Source organism: Nelumbo nucifera, chromosome 1 (genome assembly GCF_055504915.1).
Source record: "Nelumbo nucifera cultivar China Antique chromosome 1, China Antique-T2T, whole genome shotgun sequence".
Taxonomy (NCBI): domain Eukaryota; kingdom Viridiplantae; phylum Streptophyta; class Magnoliopsida; order Proteales; family Nelumbonaceae; genus Nelumbo; species Nelumbo nucifera.
This window is the reverse complement of record NC_142649.1, coordinates 172,808,205-172,826,552: the sequence shown is the minus strand read 5'-3', so window position 1 is coordinate 172,826,552 and position 18,348 is coordinate 172,808,205.

Genomic DNA, 18,348 nt, shown 5'->3' with positions numbered 1-18,348 from the left:
GTTATTTATAGGTAATATTGCCTTAAGTTGACAATATTCCATGCCTGAGGTACTTGTTTCCCTTCTAGGGTTTCGAGCTCGTTTGTACCTTCCCCGAGCACTCGCTTTACTCGGTAGGGTCCTTCCCAATTTGGCTCGAGCTTACCAACACTGGGCTCAAGCACCAAAACTTTTCGAAGAACCAGGTCTCCGACAAGGAAGTTCCGCTTTTTGACCCTGGCATTATAGTACCGAGCTACTCTCTGCTGGTAGGTCGTGGTCCTAATGTATGCAAGGTCCCGTACCTCGTCAAGTAGGTCGAGGTTGGTACATAGCTCATCTTCATTTACCTTGTCATCGTGTGCTTCTAGACGTACCGTGGGAACCTCGATTTCTATTGGGATAACTGCCTCGGTGCCATTGGTGAGGTTGAAGGGAGTATCTCTTGTAGCGGTCTTCATCGTGGTCCGAAAAGCCCATAGAACACTAGGTAGCTCATCCACCCATAGTCCTTTAGCTCGGTCCAGTCGTGCCTTCAGTCGGCGAAGAATGGCTTTGTTTGTGACTTCCGCTTGGCCGTTTGCTTGAGGGTGTGCTATCGAGGTAAAGTTTTACTGTATCCCCATGTCCTTGCACCAGCTTTGGAATTTGATGTCCTCGAATTGTTTACCATTATCGGAGATCAGTACTCGAGGTAGTCCGAAGCGGCATACTATACTCTTGCAGAAGAAGTTCTGTATATTTTGAGCTGTGATTGTTATAAGGGGTTCAACCTCAACCCACTTAGTAAAATAATCGACTGCCACCACTAGGAACTTTCTTTTCCCTGTTGCTGGTGGGAATGAGCCGAGTATGTTGATCCCCCACTTTGCGAATGGCGATGGGCTGGTAAGATATTTTAGGTCGGCAGCAGGCTGGTGGTGGATGTTGGCGTGCTTTTGACACTTGTCACATTTTTTGACGAGCTTAGTCGCGTCTGCCTTCATCGTTGGCCAGTAATACCCCTGTTGCAATGCTTTCTGGGCGAGAGCCCAGCCCCCCAAGTGTCCGCCACATAGGCCCTCATGAGTATCGCGGAGGACGAGCTCGGCCTCAGAGGGTCGCAAGCAGCGCAGATAGGGGAGCGTGTAGGATCTTCAGTACAGCCGTTCGTCTATCATGACGTATTTGGCTGCCTAACGCTCTACCCTTCTGGCAGCATTACGATCTGCAGGGAGGGTTCCGTGCAGCAGGAAGCTCGCGAGTGGATCGATCCAGCTCGGCTTTGCTTGAATGATGGGAGCGACCTCCTCTACCCCCCCCCCCCCCCCCGAGAATTCTAGGCCAAGGTAAGTTCTCTATATACATGATTCTCATGGTGTTATCACTGGTGCTGGCTAACCGGGATAAGACATCGACCTCAACGTTCTTTGATCTCGGGATCTGCTAGATGAAATGTGACTGAAAGTTGAGGAGAGCCTCTCTTACTTTGGCTAAGTAAGTGATCATGGTTGGCTCGCGAGTTTCGTACTCACCCATAACCCAGTTGACCACGAGCTGAGAATCACTGCCGATGACAATGTATTTGGCTTTTACTTCGTTTGCTAGAGCCAACCCGGATAGTAACGCCTCGTACTCCGCTTCATTGTTGGATGCTGCAAACTCAAAGCATAGTGCGTACTTCAGTTTCACACCACTTGGCCCGTACAGAACGATCCCAGCTCTGCTGCCCTACTAGTTTGACGAGCCATCTACGTGAAGGATCCAGGGCTCCTCATCCCAGTTCGCGCTTGGTCTCACTAGGAGAGATACCGCGCTGGTTGCTACTTCACGGTGTTTGAGCTCAATCGGCCTGGGAACCTCAGGCTCGCCTGAGCTGGGGGCCTCGTGTTCGACCGGCCTAGGGACTTCGGAGCTAAAGGTGCATTCTGCGACAAAATCTGCTAAGGCTTGGGCCTTGATAGCAGTTCGCGGCTTGTATTGGAGATCGTACTCGCTGAGCTCGATGGCCCACTTCGTCAATCTATCGGAGACCTCGGGCTTGAGCAGGACTTGCCTCAGGGGTTTGTTGGTAAGGACGATGACAGTGTGAGCTTGGAAGTATGGACGGAGCTTCCGGGCTGCAATGACTAGTGCGTAAGCCAGCTTTTCTATCTCTGTATACCTCGTCTCTGCTCCCTGCAACACTTTACTAACATAGTAGATGGGTCGTTGGACCCGATCTACTTCTCTTATTAGTACAGAGCTGACCACCTCGTCACTTGCCGAGAGGTATAGTTCTAAAACATCACCCTCTTCGGGTCGGGTTAAGACCAGGTTGCTGGCGAGGTACCTTTTGAGCTCGTCGAACGCAAGTTGGCACTCTTCGGTCCATTCAAATCCTTTGTTTTTTATTGCCTTAAAGAAAGGCAAACAGCGATCTGCCGATTTGGACATGAAACAGCTCAGAGCGGCTATACGGTCGTTCAATTTCAGAACCTCCTTCAATTTCTAGGGTGGTCTCATTTATAGGATTGCCTTAATTTTGTCTGGGTTAGCCTCAATGCCGCGGTGGTTAACGATGTACCCCAGGAATTTACCTGAGGTAACACCAAAGACACTTATTCGGGTTCAATTTCATGTTAAACTTACGCAGAATTTCAAAAACTGAATGCAATAAATCATGTGAAAATTGGGTTTTGACAACCATGTCGTCTACATAACATTTTATTTTTCTGCCAATCAATGGCTCAAATAATTTATTTACAAGTCTTTGTAAGGTTTCCCCGACATATTTTAACCCAAAGGGCATGACCTTGTAACAGTACAGGCCGAGCTCAGTTATGAAGGCAGTCTTTTCTTCGTCAGCTGGGTCCATCCTGATCTGGTTGTAGTCCGAATAGGTGTCTAAGAAACTCAACAACTCATGCCCTGAGGTCGCGTCCACCAGACGGTCGATCCTGGGGAGATGAAAGCTGTCCTTTGGGCAAGCTCGGTTCAAGTCGGTATAATCGACGCACATGCGCCATTTACCGTTAGCCTTTTTTACCAGAATGGGGTTGGCCACCCAGCTTGGGTAATGGACTTCTCTTATAAAGTCGGCTGTGAGGAGCTTCCCGACCTCCTCGTCAATTGGTCTCCATTGTTCTGGGGCTAAGTTGCGTTTCTTCTGTCTAACGGGCCTAACTACAGGATCAGTATTAAGCTTGTGAGTTATGATGCTAGGGTCTATGCCGGGCATCTCTGCCGTGGACAATGCAAAAACATCTATATTTTCAAGTAAGAAACTTACCAATTGGGACCGTAGGGGCTCCTCAATAGAAGTGCTGATCTGAAGTGTTCGAGCTGGGTCCTCTGTCGATGCCGGGACGGAGGCAATCTCTTCTGTGGGTGCAGCTCACTCCTTGCACTGCTTTGCAGGTCACTCCAGCTCGAGGTCATCTACCACCTTAGCTTTTCCTTTGAGGGCGGCGACGTAGCATTTGCGGGACTCAAGCTGATCGCCTCGCACCACCCCGACTCCGAAGTCCGTAGGGAACTTCATCGCCAGATAGTAGGTGGAGACCACCGCGTGTAAGGCGTGGGTGATGGGCCGACCTACTATGGCATTGTATGGGGAGGGAGTCGCGACCACTAAGAAATCATGGTTGAGCCTTACCATGCTAGGCCAGGTGCCAACCTCCACAGGTACGGTGACTCTTCCCAGGGGCCTGACTTCCTCTCCACTGAAACCTACCAAGGGAGTGCTTGCAGGCTTGAGATCGCTCTCCCGGAGCTGAAGTTTGTCGAATGCTGCTTTGAAAAGGATATTTGCCTAGCTGCCAGAGTCGACGAGGACATGCCTGACTACAAAGTCATTAATCTTTATCTTTATGACGAGAGCATCATCGTGGAGGTAGTGGACCCCGCGTGCATCATCCTCTATGAAGAAGATTGGGTCTTTCGTCCTTGGCTGCTTCGGGGGATTTTGCTCTTCCCTAGCGGCCTCGCGAGCTGATGTCCGAGCTGCAGCCGAGGTGCAACCCGCGATGATTGAACCTCCAACAATCACATGAATAGTTCCCCGAACTGGTCTTTCTTCAGGGGGCTACCTCTATGGCTCTGCTTGCCTGTTGGATTCGGCAGCATCTCTACTGTGCTCCCCCTGTCGACCTGCTTTATTATTATTATTATTATTCTGTACAAAATTTATTAAGTATCCGTGACGGATGAGCTTCTCTATCTCGCCGTGGAGGTTTTTATAATTTTTAGTACTATGACCGTGATCTTTATGGAAATTACAATACAAATTTTTATTTCTTACACTAGGATCCACCTTCAGCCGAGGTGGCCACTTCACATACAGGGCGTCCTTGATCGCCATAAGGATCTCGGCCCGCTTCGCGTTCAGGGGCGTGTAGTCCGTCCTCTCTTTCGCTGGAGCTCGGAAAGGCTGACCTGGCCTTGCCCCCCAAGCTTGGTCCTTCTTCTTCTTGCTATCACCCTGAGTTGAGGGCTCTGTCTCCCTTTTTCTTTTCTCAAGGGTCTGTTCACCTTTCTGGTTGATCTCCTCCTCCGTCCCTATAAACTGATCCGCGAGCTTGAGGAACTCGGTCACAGTCTTGGGCTGATTAACAACCACATGCCACTTGAATTCCTTGTGCGTGATGCCCCTCTTGGCTGTAGTGAACCGAACTGCGGGGTCTAGGTCGGGTATCTGCAGACAACCATCATTGAACCGCTTGATATAACTCCGGATGGACTCTCCCTTTGGACTATGCCGAGGAGGCTCTCCTCGGTTTTGGGGCACCGCTTGCTGGTGACAAAGTGAGAAGTGAAAACTTGCATGAATTGCGCCCAACTTCTTATTGATCCAGGCGCAAGGTTCTGGTACCATGTGCGAGCCACCCCTTTGAAAGTGGTGGAGAAAGCCACGCACATGCAGGACCCGCTGGCCATCGCCAAGTGCATCTGGGACTGGAAGGCATCAACATGGTCATTCGGATCAAAGGATCCGTCGTACTTATCCAACGGGGGAACTTTAAAGTCCTTGGGCATAGGAACAACAAGGAGTTCTAGAGATAGGGGGGATGGAACTGAGAGAAGCGGAGTAGCTTTTACTTCACCCGAGCTTACCTCTTCTTTACCCTTGAGCTCGGGCAGGTCGTGAGTGGAAGCTTGGCGATGCCTCCACTGCTTCTTTGCTGGCTCGATGTTAGTACTGCTGGCCTCTGTATTACCGAGCTCGATGGGCCCAAGGAGGGGCTCAGACTACTGCTGGTGGCTGCAAACTGGGGGGCCTTGCCTCAAATCTACGGCCAGTACTTCGAACTGGTTTTCAGCGAGCGGGAGCTCGAATTGCGAATGCTGAGGCGACGCGGGCCTAACTGGCTGAGAGGTCCCCAACCTGACTGCAGGCTGCGAGGCAGGGGTAGTCTCTCTTTCCTTCCGTGAGGTGATGCCGAGGTCTCTCCCCGGCGAGAAGGACGTTCGTTTTGGCGGCGAGGCTTGGCTTGCTGCGTGGCCGAATGCCGAGGAAGGAGCGGCTGTTGGGCCTGAGGCAGTGGAGGAAATTGCTGTTGATACTGATACTGGGAAACTTGATGCAGCATTTACTGCTGATAGAGTTTAAACTGCTGAAACTGTTGCATTTGAGCTTGCATAGCTCGCATGCATTGTCTCAGGTCTTCAAGCTGGTTTTGGCTGGTCACCGGAGGGATGATGGAGGGTTTAGTGAAGGTTGTTCCAATCGTGAAAGGAAGTGGAACGTTCATAGGTGCCACTGTCTGAGGCACATTCAGGCTGGGAACTTCGTCCGCAGAGAGGGGGACGGTGAACTGTCCAATGCAGACAGTGGGAAGCTGGGGTTGCTCCTCAGAGGCGTTTTGGTTGGCACCTCATTCGACATTGCTATAGGAAGCCATGGATGCTGGGTTCTGAGAGTTGCAGAGGTTGGAGGAAGGCTTTTTGAAGCGTTCCCATAGACGACGCCAAATGACGCAACGCGATCTGGACACTCCTAGTTGGCGGAAACCTGGCTCCTAGCTGGTAACGGGCGGTACCTGAGACGAAGAGGAAAGTGAAGAATTCCTGGGGAGCTCGCCCGACAAGAACACTCCGATGCTTAAGTTAGAACTCTGAGAGAGCTGTAGAGAATGCAAAGAGAGAGAGAGAGCTAAGAGTGTAGATGGCGCAAGTTCAGTACCTTTGCTCCTTGGGGGTCGGGGTCCTTTTATACTGGAGATCTGTCAAATCAGGCGTAACTGCCTCTGTCAAGTCAGGCGCAACCACCTCTGCTACAGCCGTTACTGCCAGAGCCGAGGTGGCAGATGCAGGCACCCGATGCAGGGTACGAACCTGTCAGTCATGCCACATCTTTTAGAAATGGTGGGCACGATGCTGCCTGACGAGGGACGTTGTTAGACAGATCTTTCCTGTAGGGTGCCGAGCTACTTTGCACCGAGCTACCTTACACCGAGGTGCTGGGGGTGTGCCGAGGTGTTTATGCTTCAGGCAAGCCTTAGGCAAGTATGGACAGGAGTGTTAATGGTGCTGACCCGAAGTGTTTCCACCTCGGGATACTTACCCGCAGATCGGGGTGTTCCCTTCTCAGGAAGAGTTTGGGGCTCATCGAGAGGAGCTCAGGTCTTAAGAGGAGCTCGGGACTACTCGCTTGGAGGGAGCTCGGGGCGCTCCTCCCTTAGAGAGAATTCGGGGGTAAGCTGGATGTTACTTCCCAGCAAGTTGCCACATCCATTGAGTTGTTCGGCCGGGCTCCGGCGAGTTCGTTACGCCGAGTTATGACCAGGCTGTCATGCTGAATCGTCACTTATGCCAGGTTGTGTCCATGTGTCCCTGTGCTACGAGGTCGGGCCAAATCACCCTCCATCACAAACGATCACTGGACTCCCTCGGATAAGTATTGCACTTTTACACCACTCAACACGAAAAGGGGAGAGATCCTTATGTAAATCAAGAATGTGGAATATTTGAAGTGGCCATTTCACATGAAAGGGAAACCATAGAAGAGGAACTAGGACATGTAATGCCATTTCCACAAAGCCAAGGGACAAGACACTGAATACTATCGAGATCTCAAAAATGAGATCAAGGAGTTAATCAGGAGAGGATACTTGAAACAATTTATCAAGAAGGAAGACCGCATGCCAAACCAGTTGCGGAACCAACGCAGTGAACCTGGCAACGAGCTGATCATGGGAGTGATAACAACGATTACTAGAGGAGCGATTGTAACTGGGTGCAACACCTCGAAAAAAAGAATTCTATAAAGGAATTACAACACGAAGAAGACCATAGATAGAGGAAAAGGTCATCTCCTTTACTAAAGACGACCTCCGAGGAGTATATTTCTCGCATGACAACGTGCTGGTCATGAAGCTCATCATTGCTAAGTACGAGGTAAAGTGCATACTCGTAGATAGAGGAAGCTTGGCTAACATACTGTTCTTGGACGCCTTTAAAAAGATGAAGTTAAACCAGAAAGAGCTTATCCCGACCGACATACCTTTGGTCAGTTTCAGCAGGGATGTAGTGCGCCCTATGGGAAAAATAAACCTATCGGTTTCAGCGGGGACTGCACCGAACAGGCAGAGGCTTAAACATGATTCTTGATAGTTGATTCACCATCACCCTACAATGCCATTGTGAGCCGTCCACTACTCCATGCCCACCGAGCAGTGATATCCACATACCACCTTGCAATGAAATTCCAAATTGAGCATGGGTCGGTATAGTTAGAGGGGACCAACTCGAATCCTATAAGGTCAAGGGCAAACAATCACTAGTTGTTGACGTCAATCTCGACCCATTTGAAAAATCCAATGAAGAGCATGGCAAACCCGCCGAGGAAGCAGTCTTGGTTCCTCTTTTTGAGACCAAACCAAAAAAGAAAGTGCAGGTTAGGTCGCTTCTCAAAGAGCCCCTAAGCACTGAACTGGTAAGATTCCTAACTTTAAATTTTGATGTTTTTGCTTGGTTGACCGTCAAGATACCCATCATAGACCCCTTTGTAATGACCCATAAACTAAATGTGAACCCCTTGGTTATATCCGTGAAGTAGAGGAAAAGGAAATGTCATCTTCATTAGAGAAGTTGAGTACCCGAACTAGATTGCCAATGTGGTACTTGTGAAAAAGGCGAATGGGAAATGGCGTATGTGCATAGACTACATCGACCATAATAGGGCCTGCCCCAAAGATTGCTTCTTGCTTCCTTGGATAGACCGACTCGTAGATGCCACCTCGGGCTTTGAGCTATTCAATTTCATGGACACCTACTCGGGCTATAACGAGATCATGATGGACCCCGCTGACCAAGAAAAGACCACCTTTGTAACCGAGACCAGTTTGTATTGCTATAAGGTATGCCCTTTGGACTTAAAAATGTTGTGGTGACCTATCAAAGATTTATAAATAATTTTTTTTCTAAATTAATAGGAAATAAAGTTGAAGTGTATGTTGATGATATGGTCGTAAAAATCCTTTTTTCTAACTCTCTTATTGCTGACCTCACCAAGATCTTTAATGTTTTAAGGAAATATCGGTTAAAACTTAACCCTAATAAGTGTGTCTTCGATGTCACTTCGGGAAAATTTCTGGGTTACATAGTGACCTGACATGGCATTAAAGCTAACCCTTAGGTTGTATTTGGTTTTAAAGAAAAAATTGGGAAAGGTAGGGAAATCTATACAAGGTTTTTAAAGATTCCACTACCTTTCCTTCCTTTCCCTACCTTTTCCTTCAAACCAAACATAGCCTTAAAAGATCCAGACAATTTTGGACATGGCGTCACCTTGGTCCATTAAGGAAGTCCAAAGACTTACTGGTCGGATCGCCGCCCTCAGCCACTTTATGTTCAGATTGGCAGGGCGATGTCTCCCCTTCTTTCAAGCAATCAAAAAGGCTCAAGACTTCCAATGGATAAAGGAGTGCCAATCTACATTCGAAGAACTTAAACTCTACTTGAGCTCTCCACTATTGTTAACAGGACTACAGGCAAGTGACACAATTATCTTGTATTTATCCACCATTGACGAAGTCATCAGCTTAGTACTAGTTCGAACAGTCGACAAGGTACACCGACCTCTATATTATGTAAGCAGAGTCCTACATGCGGCTGGGACCGGATATCCCTATCGTTTTGGCGTAGAAACTGTGACCGTACTTCCAAGTTCACACTATAATCGTGTTTACTGATCAACCACTCCGCTAAGTCCTACAGAAGCCCGAGGTGTCAGGACAGTTGACAAAATGAGCGATTGAATTGAGTGAGCACAACATATGCTTTGAACCTCGTCTAGTAATTAAAGCCCAAGTCTTGGTAGACTTCACCTCAGAATGTACATTCAACACATTGACGGTTGACCTACTCTTGCAGCAAGAAGCATCTACTAGCATGACACCACCCCTTAGACCCGAAGTGGAGCCCTGGATACTCCACGTACATGGATCGTCAAACCAAAGAGGCAGGGGGCCAGAATCATTTTGCTTGGGCCAGATGAAATGAATCTCGAGTATGCTAGAGGTTTGGATTCCAAGCATCCAATTATGAAGAAGAGTATGAAGCCCTGATAGTCAGTCTATCCCTATCTAAGGAGATCGGTGTGAAGGATCTACAAGTGTGTAGCGATTCATAACTCATTGGCAACTAGGTGAATGGGCACTACGAAGCTCGAGAACCAACCATGATTAAATATCTGACCAAGGTTCATGAGCTCATTCAATAGTTTTATTCACTCTCTATTCATTATATACTGAGATCGGAGAACACACAGACCAACACACTTTCTAAGCTGGTCGGTGCCATAGATAATACAAGAATGACAATGTACATCGAAGACTTACCTCGACTAAGTATAGAGACGACAATGGAAGAAGTCGTCCCTGTGCAAATTACCGAGCCAAGCTGGATAGATCCTATTTTTGAATACCTGTAGGATAGAGCAGAGCCCTTAGACAAGAACACAACTTGAAGAATTTGACACAAGTTGGCTCATTATGTGATAATTGGCTAGTAGCTATACAGGAATTCCTTCACTCTTTTTGTACCTACATTGCCTTCGACCTATGGAAGCAGAATGTGTCATTCACAAAATTCATGGGGGACTATGTGGTGAACACTTGGGGGGTAGGGCCCTCGTCCAGAAAGCCCTCAGACAAGGGCCCTTCGCTTTCTCGGTACGAGCTCAACACTTTGGAATGGAGGTTGGTACCCTGTAAATGGAACATTGAGAACTTAAAAAGATACTATGTCTAGAATTTTTGAGCCCGTCACATGACAGTTATTGACTTACTTTTAAGAGTTCGTTAGTGTAAACACTTCAATTTAATTCATCGATTTAACTTTAAGTTTTGCTCTCTTCGATTTACATCGTCTCGACAACATTTCATTCAGAAACAACTTGGTACAACAACCAAGCTCCGTTTTCATGGTGATCGCATAACGGTCTCGTTAAATCATGCACTTTGACACCTCGGTCAGAACCATGTACCTCAGAACATGACATCGGTATCATAACAATTTAATCAGATTTGCTTCAAAGTACCTCGGGTCACATTGGACCTCACGTTTAAACACCTCAAAAACATTTTAATATTCTGCAACACAGACAAAATTTACATGTGGAAACACCTCGGTTGACTTGTTGTCACGTTGGAATCGTTTTAACACTTAGCCATTTGTACTATAAAGGCATCAGGTTGTGTATTATGTGAAAGAAAACACTTCATGGCACTACAAAAAGGAAGAGTTCTGTACACTAATTAAAAAAAAAAACAAGGAAAAGAGTACTGTGAAAAGAAAACTGAGATCAGAGGCTTGGGCTACATCCTATATACAGGGGTCTAAGAAAAGAGGCAAAATTTCACTGTTCTCTGGGGTAAACCATCTTTGCCATCTTCACCGTCCTCCCTGCCCTCAACATCATCGCCCTCGCTGTTGTCTTCCTCGTCACCGCCCTCCACATTGGCTTCTTCTTCCCCTAGTCTAGCTCATTGTGAACCTCCGTGGCCATCCCGAGAATAATGACATCGATCACCAAGGATTTAATGTCATAAACTGGCGTAAGCGAACTGATGAGCTTGCGACATAATTTGAAGCCCTCCCTCATGGCAGAAGCAGCATACTTGTCCTTTTCTTTCTCAAAATGGTGCAAACCTCGAAACACAATGATGGCTCTCACCTCCACACCTCAGAGGTCCTCGGTCTGTTTGGCCTGTTGTTCCTTCAACTTGGTAGACCACTCGCTCAGCTCGACCATTAATGAGTCCACATTCTTCATGGACTCATTCAACCATTTAGATAACTCCGCCTTCTCAGCTTCCACTGCGGCAACCCGTTTTGTTAGATGCTCGATGTTACACCGACATCCGACCAGTTGGGTTTGATGATCTCCCACTTCCTTTTCCAGTGACCTACACCGATGTTGGGAGGTGTCACATCTCCCTGTGAGGATCCGAGCCAAAGTATTTGCTAGCAAAAAGTTCAGGTTAGAATAAGGCAAGCAAGAGAAAATCTTTAAGAAAAAAAAAATCGAACCCTTACCAATAGAACAACTTGGTAGAGTTTTCCATCGAGCACTGCGATGGCATGCTTGTTGTAGTGTCTAACATCCTTAGGAAGGAGGATACCTCTGCTCATTTCACACACCACTTGGGGGTCTAGGATCTGGTGTGAAGTTGTCACTAACCACATTGAGACCAGCCGAGGTGGCACACATTAGCCTCTAGTGGAACCGTTTCGGCTGCTTGGATCTGACCAAACCATTCGAACCGGAAATTGTCTAAGCAACTGATTCTGTTTTACCTCAAATCCGGTCTCTGACTAAAAACCGTTAAATTGGTCAATGATCCATTGACCTGGGCAATCGAACCATCGACCTGGGCAATCGAACCATCGACCTATTTAACAGTTTTTTTCTACTTTTATTTTAATTATATTTTAATTTTTAATTTTTTTTGTCAGAACAGGCCATTCATTCAAACTGAACGGTCAAATTATCCAATTCAAAAACCGGTGACTAGAACCGTTCCAATTCTAGATAGGTTTTTAAAACATTGCTTTTTGATAATAGATCTTTAAATACTGAGAATAAACTTTAGCTAAAAATACTACAAAGAATGTTCCAGCCAGCTCGATTGGATAGCCCACTCTCGGGATCAGCAATTTATCGAAAAAACAATTAAAATAAAAATCTTCTCGATGCTAGATCTTGCTAATGTATTTTAGCTAGACTATTATGGGACGTAGTGAATTTTTATTAACCAAAGTACCCTTCCAGGGTTTGCCATTTCTTATATGTATTGACAAAAATGCCCTCAAGTACAGCCCACGGTAAAGGGAGAAATGAAATCTAATACCGATCGATTATCCAGTAGAAATGAGAGTTTTTGCATGTATCGTTTTTCTATTAATAATTAGATTTTTTTCTACGTGTTCGTCTTCAAAATGCTGGGTATTGATACAAATTTATTGTTAATTAGTTCTGTTCTGGTGTCGTTTCAAACATATTACCTTGAAAATTTGCAAGATAGATTAGCGTGTTAGGCTCCTCCAAACATGCATTTCAGCTTTATTACTTTGTTATCATAAAGAACAAACCGATAATACCCAAATCCAAAGTGTCCAATTTTTTGAAAATGAAAAAATAGTAATAGTAAACAAATAAAGTTTATATATATATATATATATTTGCCTAATTTGAATTTTCATGTTTGTTTAATTTATGAGAAGTCCGGTCTTCTACCCACAAGAATTCTGTTCACATCTACCCACATAATATTATATACAGGAAATGTTCTCAATTCAAGAGTTTCTGTGGCCAGGAGATCCGGAGTCATCAATGGGTCGATCTATACCAGTCCCGAATTGATTAATAATCAATTCCACATTGCAGATCCAGAACCGTCCCATTTATTAATCAGAAAAATCAGGTCTGGTTATACTAGAGATCTATAATCACTTATGATAATAATAACTTAAGATTTTATTTTTTATAATACAATCATAAAAAAATGATTGTATTGATAAAAAAGTATTTTAACCAAAATTATCTTACACACAATCTATACAATTTATGCTTTTAAATATAAAATATAATAAAAATTACAAAAAAATAGCAGGAAGCCTTTATATGCTATAACTATATAATTTGTTGTGGTTTAAATAAGTTCGGAACATCAATAATTGGTCCTGTCCCAGTTATTAATTGGGATAAAACCACAAACCAGAACCGGCAATTGATTGTGTCAGTTGATTTCTGTCGGGTAGATCGATCCATCTGGTTAATCTAGCGGTTGTTTGGTATTGATGATGTTTATAAAATAAACATTTTGTACGATTTTGTCTTATTTTCAAGATAAAATTTGCTTTGTACCTCAATGCTATTAGCCACCATATAAGCTAAACATTAAAAAGTCTTGAAAATGAAAAACGTCCGATTTGGCATTTTTTTGACAAATGGCCCTCATGATTTTCAAAATAGCTGTTTATCTGAATTTTTATAAACGATTCAACTAAATAACTTTTTTGGCATTTTTTGTTAAATGTGTCTATGATCCTGAGCTGGCACCATTGTTCTGCCGAAAGTTACATGATACCAAGGCCTTGTTCGCTTTTTGATAAGTTACTTACTTTGGTAAATGCAGTTACCTGGGTAAGTTTTTCTTGGAAAACACTTACCCGGGTAAATGCATTTACCCATGTTCTTTTATTTTTTATGTAAATAAGGCAATAACCATTTTAGCCATAAAAATCCATTATTAAAAGGGGCATTTTTGTCCCATTCAAGTGTTGGCAACTTTCCCCCTACATGGAAAAGTTATTTATCCACTTAGGAGATGAGTATCACTTATCCGGGTAAGTTGCACCCAAAAAAATAAACTTTCCCTGGTCCCCACATAAATCTGAAAAAAGAATATAGGATTCTTGGTCAATGGGAACCAAAATCCCATTGACCAACTTCCCCCCACTCAAAATCCGAAAAAAGAACGCCCCCCAAATACCATCCTAGTAAAGAGTATAGGGAAAAATAGCCCCCCTGTAAATTTTTAGCATCAATCCATGGTCAGGATTCATCCCCTAGTAAGGTGGGGCAAAAGAATTCTGAGCCCAAGAGTATATTTTAGCTCATTGAATTAATGATGCTGCACACCACCGCAAAATCTATTTCCCTAATAAAGTGAATGCAGTTCCTATTAATCTGGACTAAGTAAGTACAGAGTACAGATTGTCAATGACCCCATTGTTGAGATGGTCATTTGGCAGTTGGCACCCGTCCAAATAGGTGTAGATATGTGGGATCAAACCTGTGGAACTGCAGGTTCTATGTGGTATGTCAATGGGCTTCACATGCACTTATTCTACCCACCCCCAATTTGTCTAAGTTAAAAGAATTTCAATTACATTGGGCTCAAGTTTGGGCCTAGGCCCATTAGGAATTTAACAAATGCTCAACTCAACCTGACCCAAGTTTCACCCCTGACGGAAGGCTAATACAATTGGCAATTGAATCAATATAATCGGGACTATTTGATAACTATGGCTTTAGTCATTGACTTCATATTGATTTGTATTGAGATATATTTTTAATGGTGTCTAATGTATAATACCAAAGCCTGAGATCAAATCAACCCCGTGTAAGATTGCTCTCCACAACATCCCATAGCACATCCCTGTCGTGTATTGGGAACATTTATGATGGCAGCCCATCACGAAATTGGACTGGCCCGGTACGATGGTCTGTGTTGTGCTGGGCCAGGGATTCAAAGTCCATAGGATGGCCCATCACGGGCAGACACGGCACGGCCTGCAAGGCCTGTAGCGGGCTGCGCTCGGCCCGTTGCCCCCCCCAACGGCTAGTTTCAGCTTTTTTTTTTTGGGGGGGGGGTTACATAAATACCCCACTAAACAACTATATAGGGGGTATTTATGCATTTTGCTTATGGAGGGGAGAAAAATGACACAAATGGCCCCCAACAGTTATTATATAACAACCAGTTTAGGGGGCTTTTTGGGTAAAGTTATAAATAACTTTACAATGACCAAAATACCCATGCCAACAACTAAAAAATAGTTAGTTTTAAGGGTATTTTGGGTAATTGAATTATTTTCAATTCCTATAAATAGCCCTATCCTCCACCATTCTTCTCATCACACCAATTCAACAATCAACATTCAACAATTCTCTTATTAAGTTATTCTCTTAATCTCTTCCGTCTTCCTTCCCTCTCTCAGTCTCTCACTCAATCACTCTCTCTGTTTGACTATCTCTCAATCTCTCATACATTCTTTGCAATCTAAGTGAACTCTGATAGTCTCAATGTCTCATAGTTTGATTGGTTGATTATCTGATTCTCCAAGTTAGCAATTTGGGAGGCTTTGAGCCTTGGACGTTGTCACGTTGAAAGGCTTTAACCATTGAAATCAAGTTGGGATTCTAAACCGACAATCTGGGGTAAGTCCAATTAAATTAATTTTATTTTTTTAGAATTTGAAAAAAAATGGTCAGCTCTTCCCAAAATCCCAAGTTTAATAGCCCGATTTGGAAAATATTTAAAATAAAGGATGTTGAGGGGAAGGGGAAAAGAGTAATTTGCCAAAAATGTAGAAAAGACTTTAGCTATTATAGCAAGGGTGGTACTGGCCATTTGACTAGACATTTTCTTACACATGAGAAGGAAGAAGAAATAACCTACAATTTAAATGAATTTTTGAAATAGTGGAAAATAAATTTTAAAAATATTGGGAGAAATCAAAGAACATTTCTCGCCACCAATCCCGCCATTGCACGTGATCTGTGATCTACTAACCCCTCCGATGTCTACAGGCTACAGTTCCATCGAAGTCCTGTTTAGTTGTTTTAGTGGTGACGGGATCTGCTCATCACAAATGGGTGCTTCACAGGCACATCCACTGTGCATTGGGAACATCTCTCGCGAATAATAGCTAGTAAGTATAGGAGATGTTCTCAATGCATGATAGGATGTGCGTGTGAGGCACCAGGTGTGAGGAGCAAATCTAGTCTCGTTTTAGTGCAGGACCTATAGGTACCGCTGTACCAAGGTTAGCTAGATGCAGAATTACAACTTTACAATTACAAGACTAAGGAGGGCATGATACTACTACATACATCGGATATTTCATTTTTCACCTGATACAGATGATGAAAGTGTGTGTGAATGCTTTCATCATAATGATTAATGTATATGTAAATTTTGTTTAAATTGTAAATTTTAACAAATAATCCACAATTTTTTTTCAAATTATTGTAACTTTTTTAATTTTATTTAATTTATTTGCTATTAATGTAATTTTGTATTTTCAAATTGTAACTATGTTGTATTTTTATATTTTATTAATTTATTCCATTTTCATATTTCACTCATCCAAGTATGAAGTATCCAACCATTGTATATTTCATAATTTCAATATTTGTATGCTTTGCTTTGTAATTTGTATCAATATTCATTCAAATTTAAATGAAATAAAATTCCTATTTGAATTGTTTTATACTTTTATTTATTTATTTTTTGGGTAATCGTAAATTCATTATTATTCGTATCCTGATATCCATTTAGTCTAGCCCGGTTTGACCTATGTCCAAGGCCCACCCTATCTCTAACTCTCTATGGCCCAGCCTGGCATAGCCCAAGCCCACGGCCTACAGCTTGGCTCAGTCCAGCGTGCCGGGCCAACCCCCAGAATTTTCATCGGGAGGGCAACACGACCCATGACGGCCCACAGGCCAGCACGGCACGACCTGCACTTTGCACGGGCCGCCCACAGGCCATGTCATGCTGGCCCGGCATAGCCCACTTTACACCTCTAGCTGTAAGACATTGTGGGGGGCAATCTTGTGGGAGACTGATTTGAACTCCCAAAGCATAAGCATGAGCTTCTTAGGGGCTGTTTGGTTCCGTTACTTTTTATTTAATAAATGTTTTATACTTTCTTCATTTTGGAATACGAGAGAAACAGTTGAAAATGTGTTTTGACGGTTACACCACATAAGCTAAATAGTGAAAAAATGCCTAATATTAAGGAAAATATTAAAAAGAAGCTTCCCCTAACAAATGATTCTCATACAAATTAAGACAAGTGTTTCTTTAATATACGATTTTACCAAACAACATTTTAGGGGAAACACCTATGTGACACTACGTATGTCTTTGGTCCGTTTATGTTTATTGGGTGGACGTTTATCAGATAAACGCCCACTTTAAACGTTTTTCTCTTTGTTGTTTGGTTAAGTTTAATCTGGGCATTTCAAGAAACGCCCCTTTACACTTCAACAACAATAAACATTTTTCCATTTCATGCTGTTTGGTGGGGCGTTTCAAGAAACAACCATATGGATGTTTCAATGTGACACTTTCATTGTGGTGTATAGAAAATAATAACGGATGAAAATAGAAAATAAACCTAGATCTCAGAGAATATACCCTTTGTTTCGCTTTGATTGCTATAGATACAAAAAACTCTCCTTGGGATCAAAGAAAATAGAGATATAAACCAGAGATGTTGCCGAAAGTTAGGAGAAAAGAGAAAACAAAAAGAAAATAGGGAGAAAACAAAGACCTTACCGACGACAACTGCTCCTCCCTCCGGCAAAGAATCCTCTCTCCGATCGTCGCTGGACTAAGGTCTCCTAGGTGTTCTCTGAGGTGGCAAAAGACTCATCTCTTTAGTGCTTTAGCACTTAGGTCATTGAAATGAGGAAGATAACCACCTTTGGGATGGTAGATCCAGGTTGCACCGGATCACCACCTTTGGGTGACACGTCAGCAAACACGTATGCTCCACGTCAACGCATCATTTCATGAAACGCACAGGCGTTGGAGGAAGCGAGAACCCAACGACTATTTTCACAAAAACCAATAGAAATAAACACATAAACGTTTTTTTGCGCTCTTTTAATAAACACGCGTGCCAAACAGTGAGCATGAAGCCAAAAAACGTTTATTGCGCCAAATGCTGATATGGCGCTGAGGTGGTGCCATTTTTTAATAAACTTAAATGGTTCCAAACATCCCCTACGCTGTTCTTGTTTTTCAAATAAATAACAACGAAGCCAAACACTCTCTTAAAATTTTAATGGTGTCATTATCTTTTTGCCTGTAATATTATTAATTGCCGTAATCTAAAATAAATTTAAAATTAAGGGAGTATTCAATACCATATACCGTGTTAAAAACTCGTTTAAGCTGATTATGGAATACAAGAAGGAAGACCATGGCATGTTTTGGAACCATGTCTAGCTGGTTCCAAAATACAAATTATCGTGGATTTTCGGGCCACGGTAATTTGTTATGGTCCGAAAATGAGCTAACACTCACCTGCTTTCAAATTTGATTCCATATATCTCATTTAAAATGTTAAATGTGCATATTTTATATATTATCATTATCATAAAAG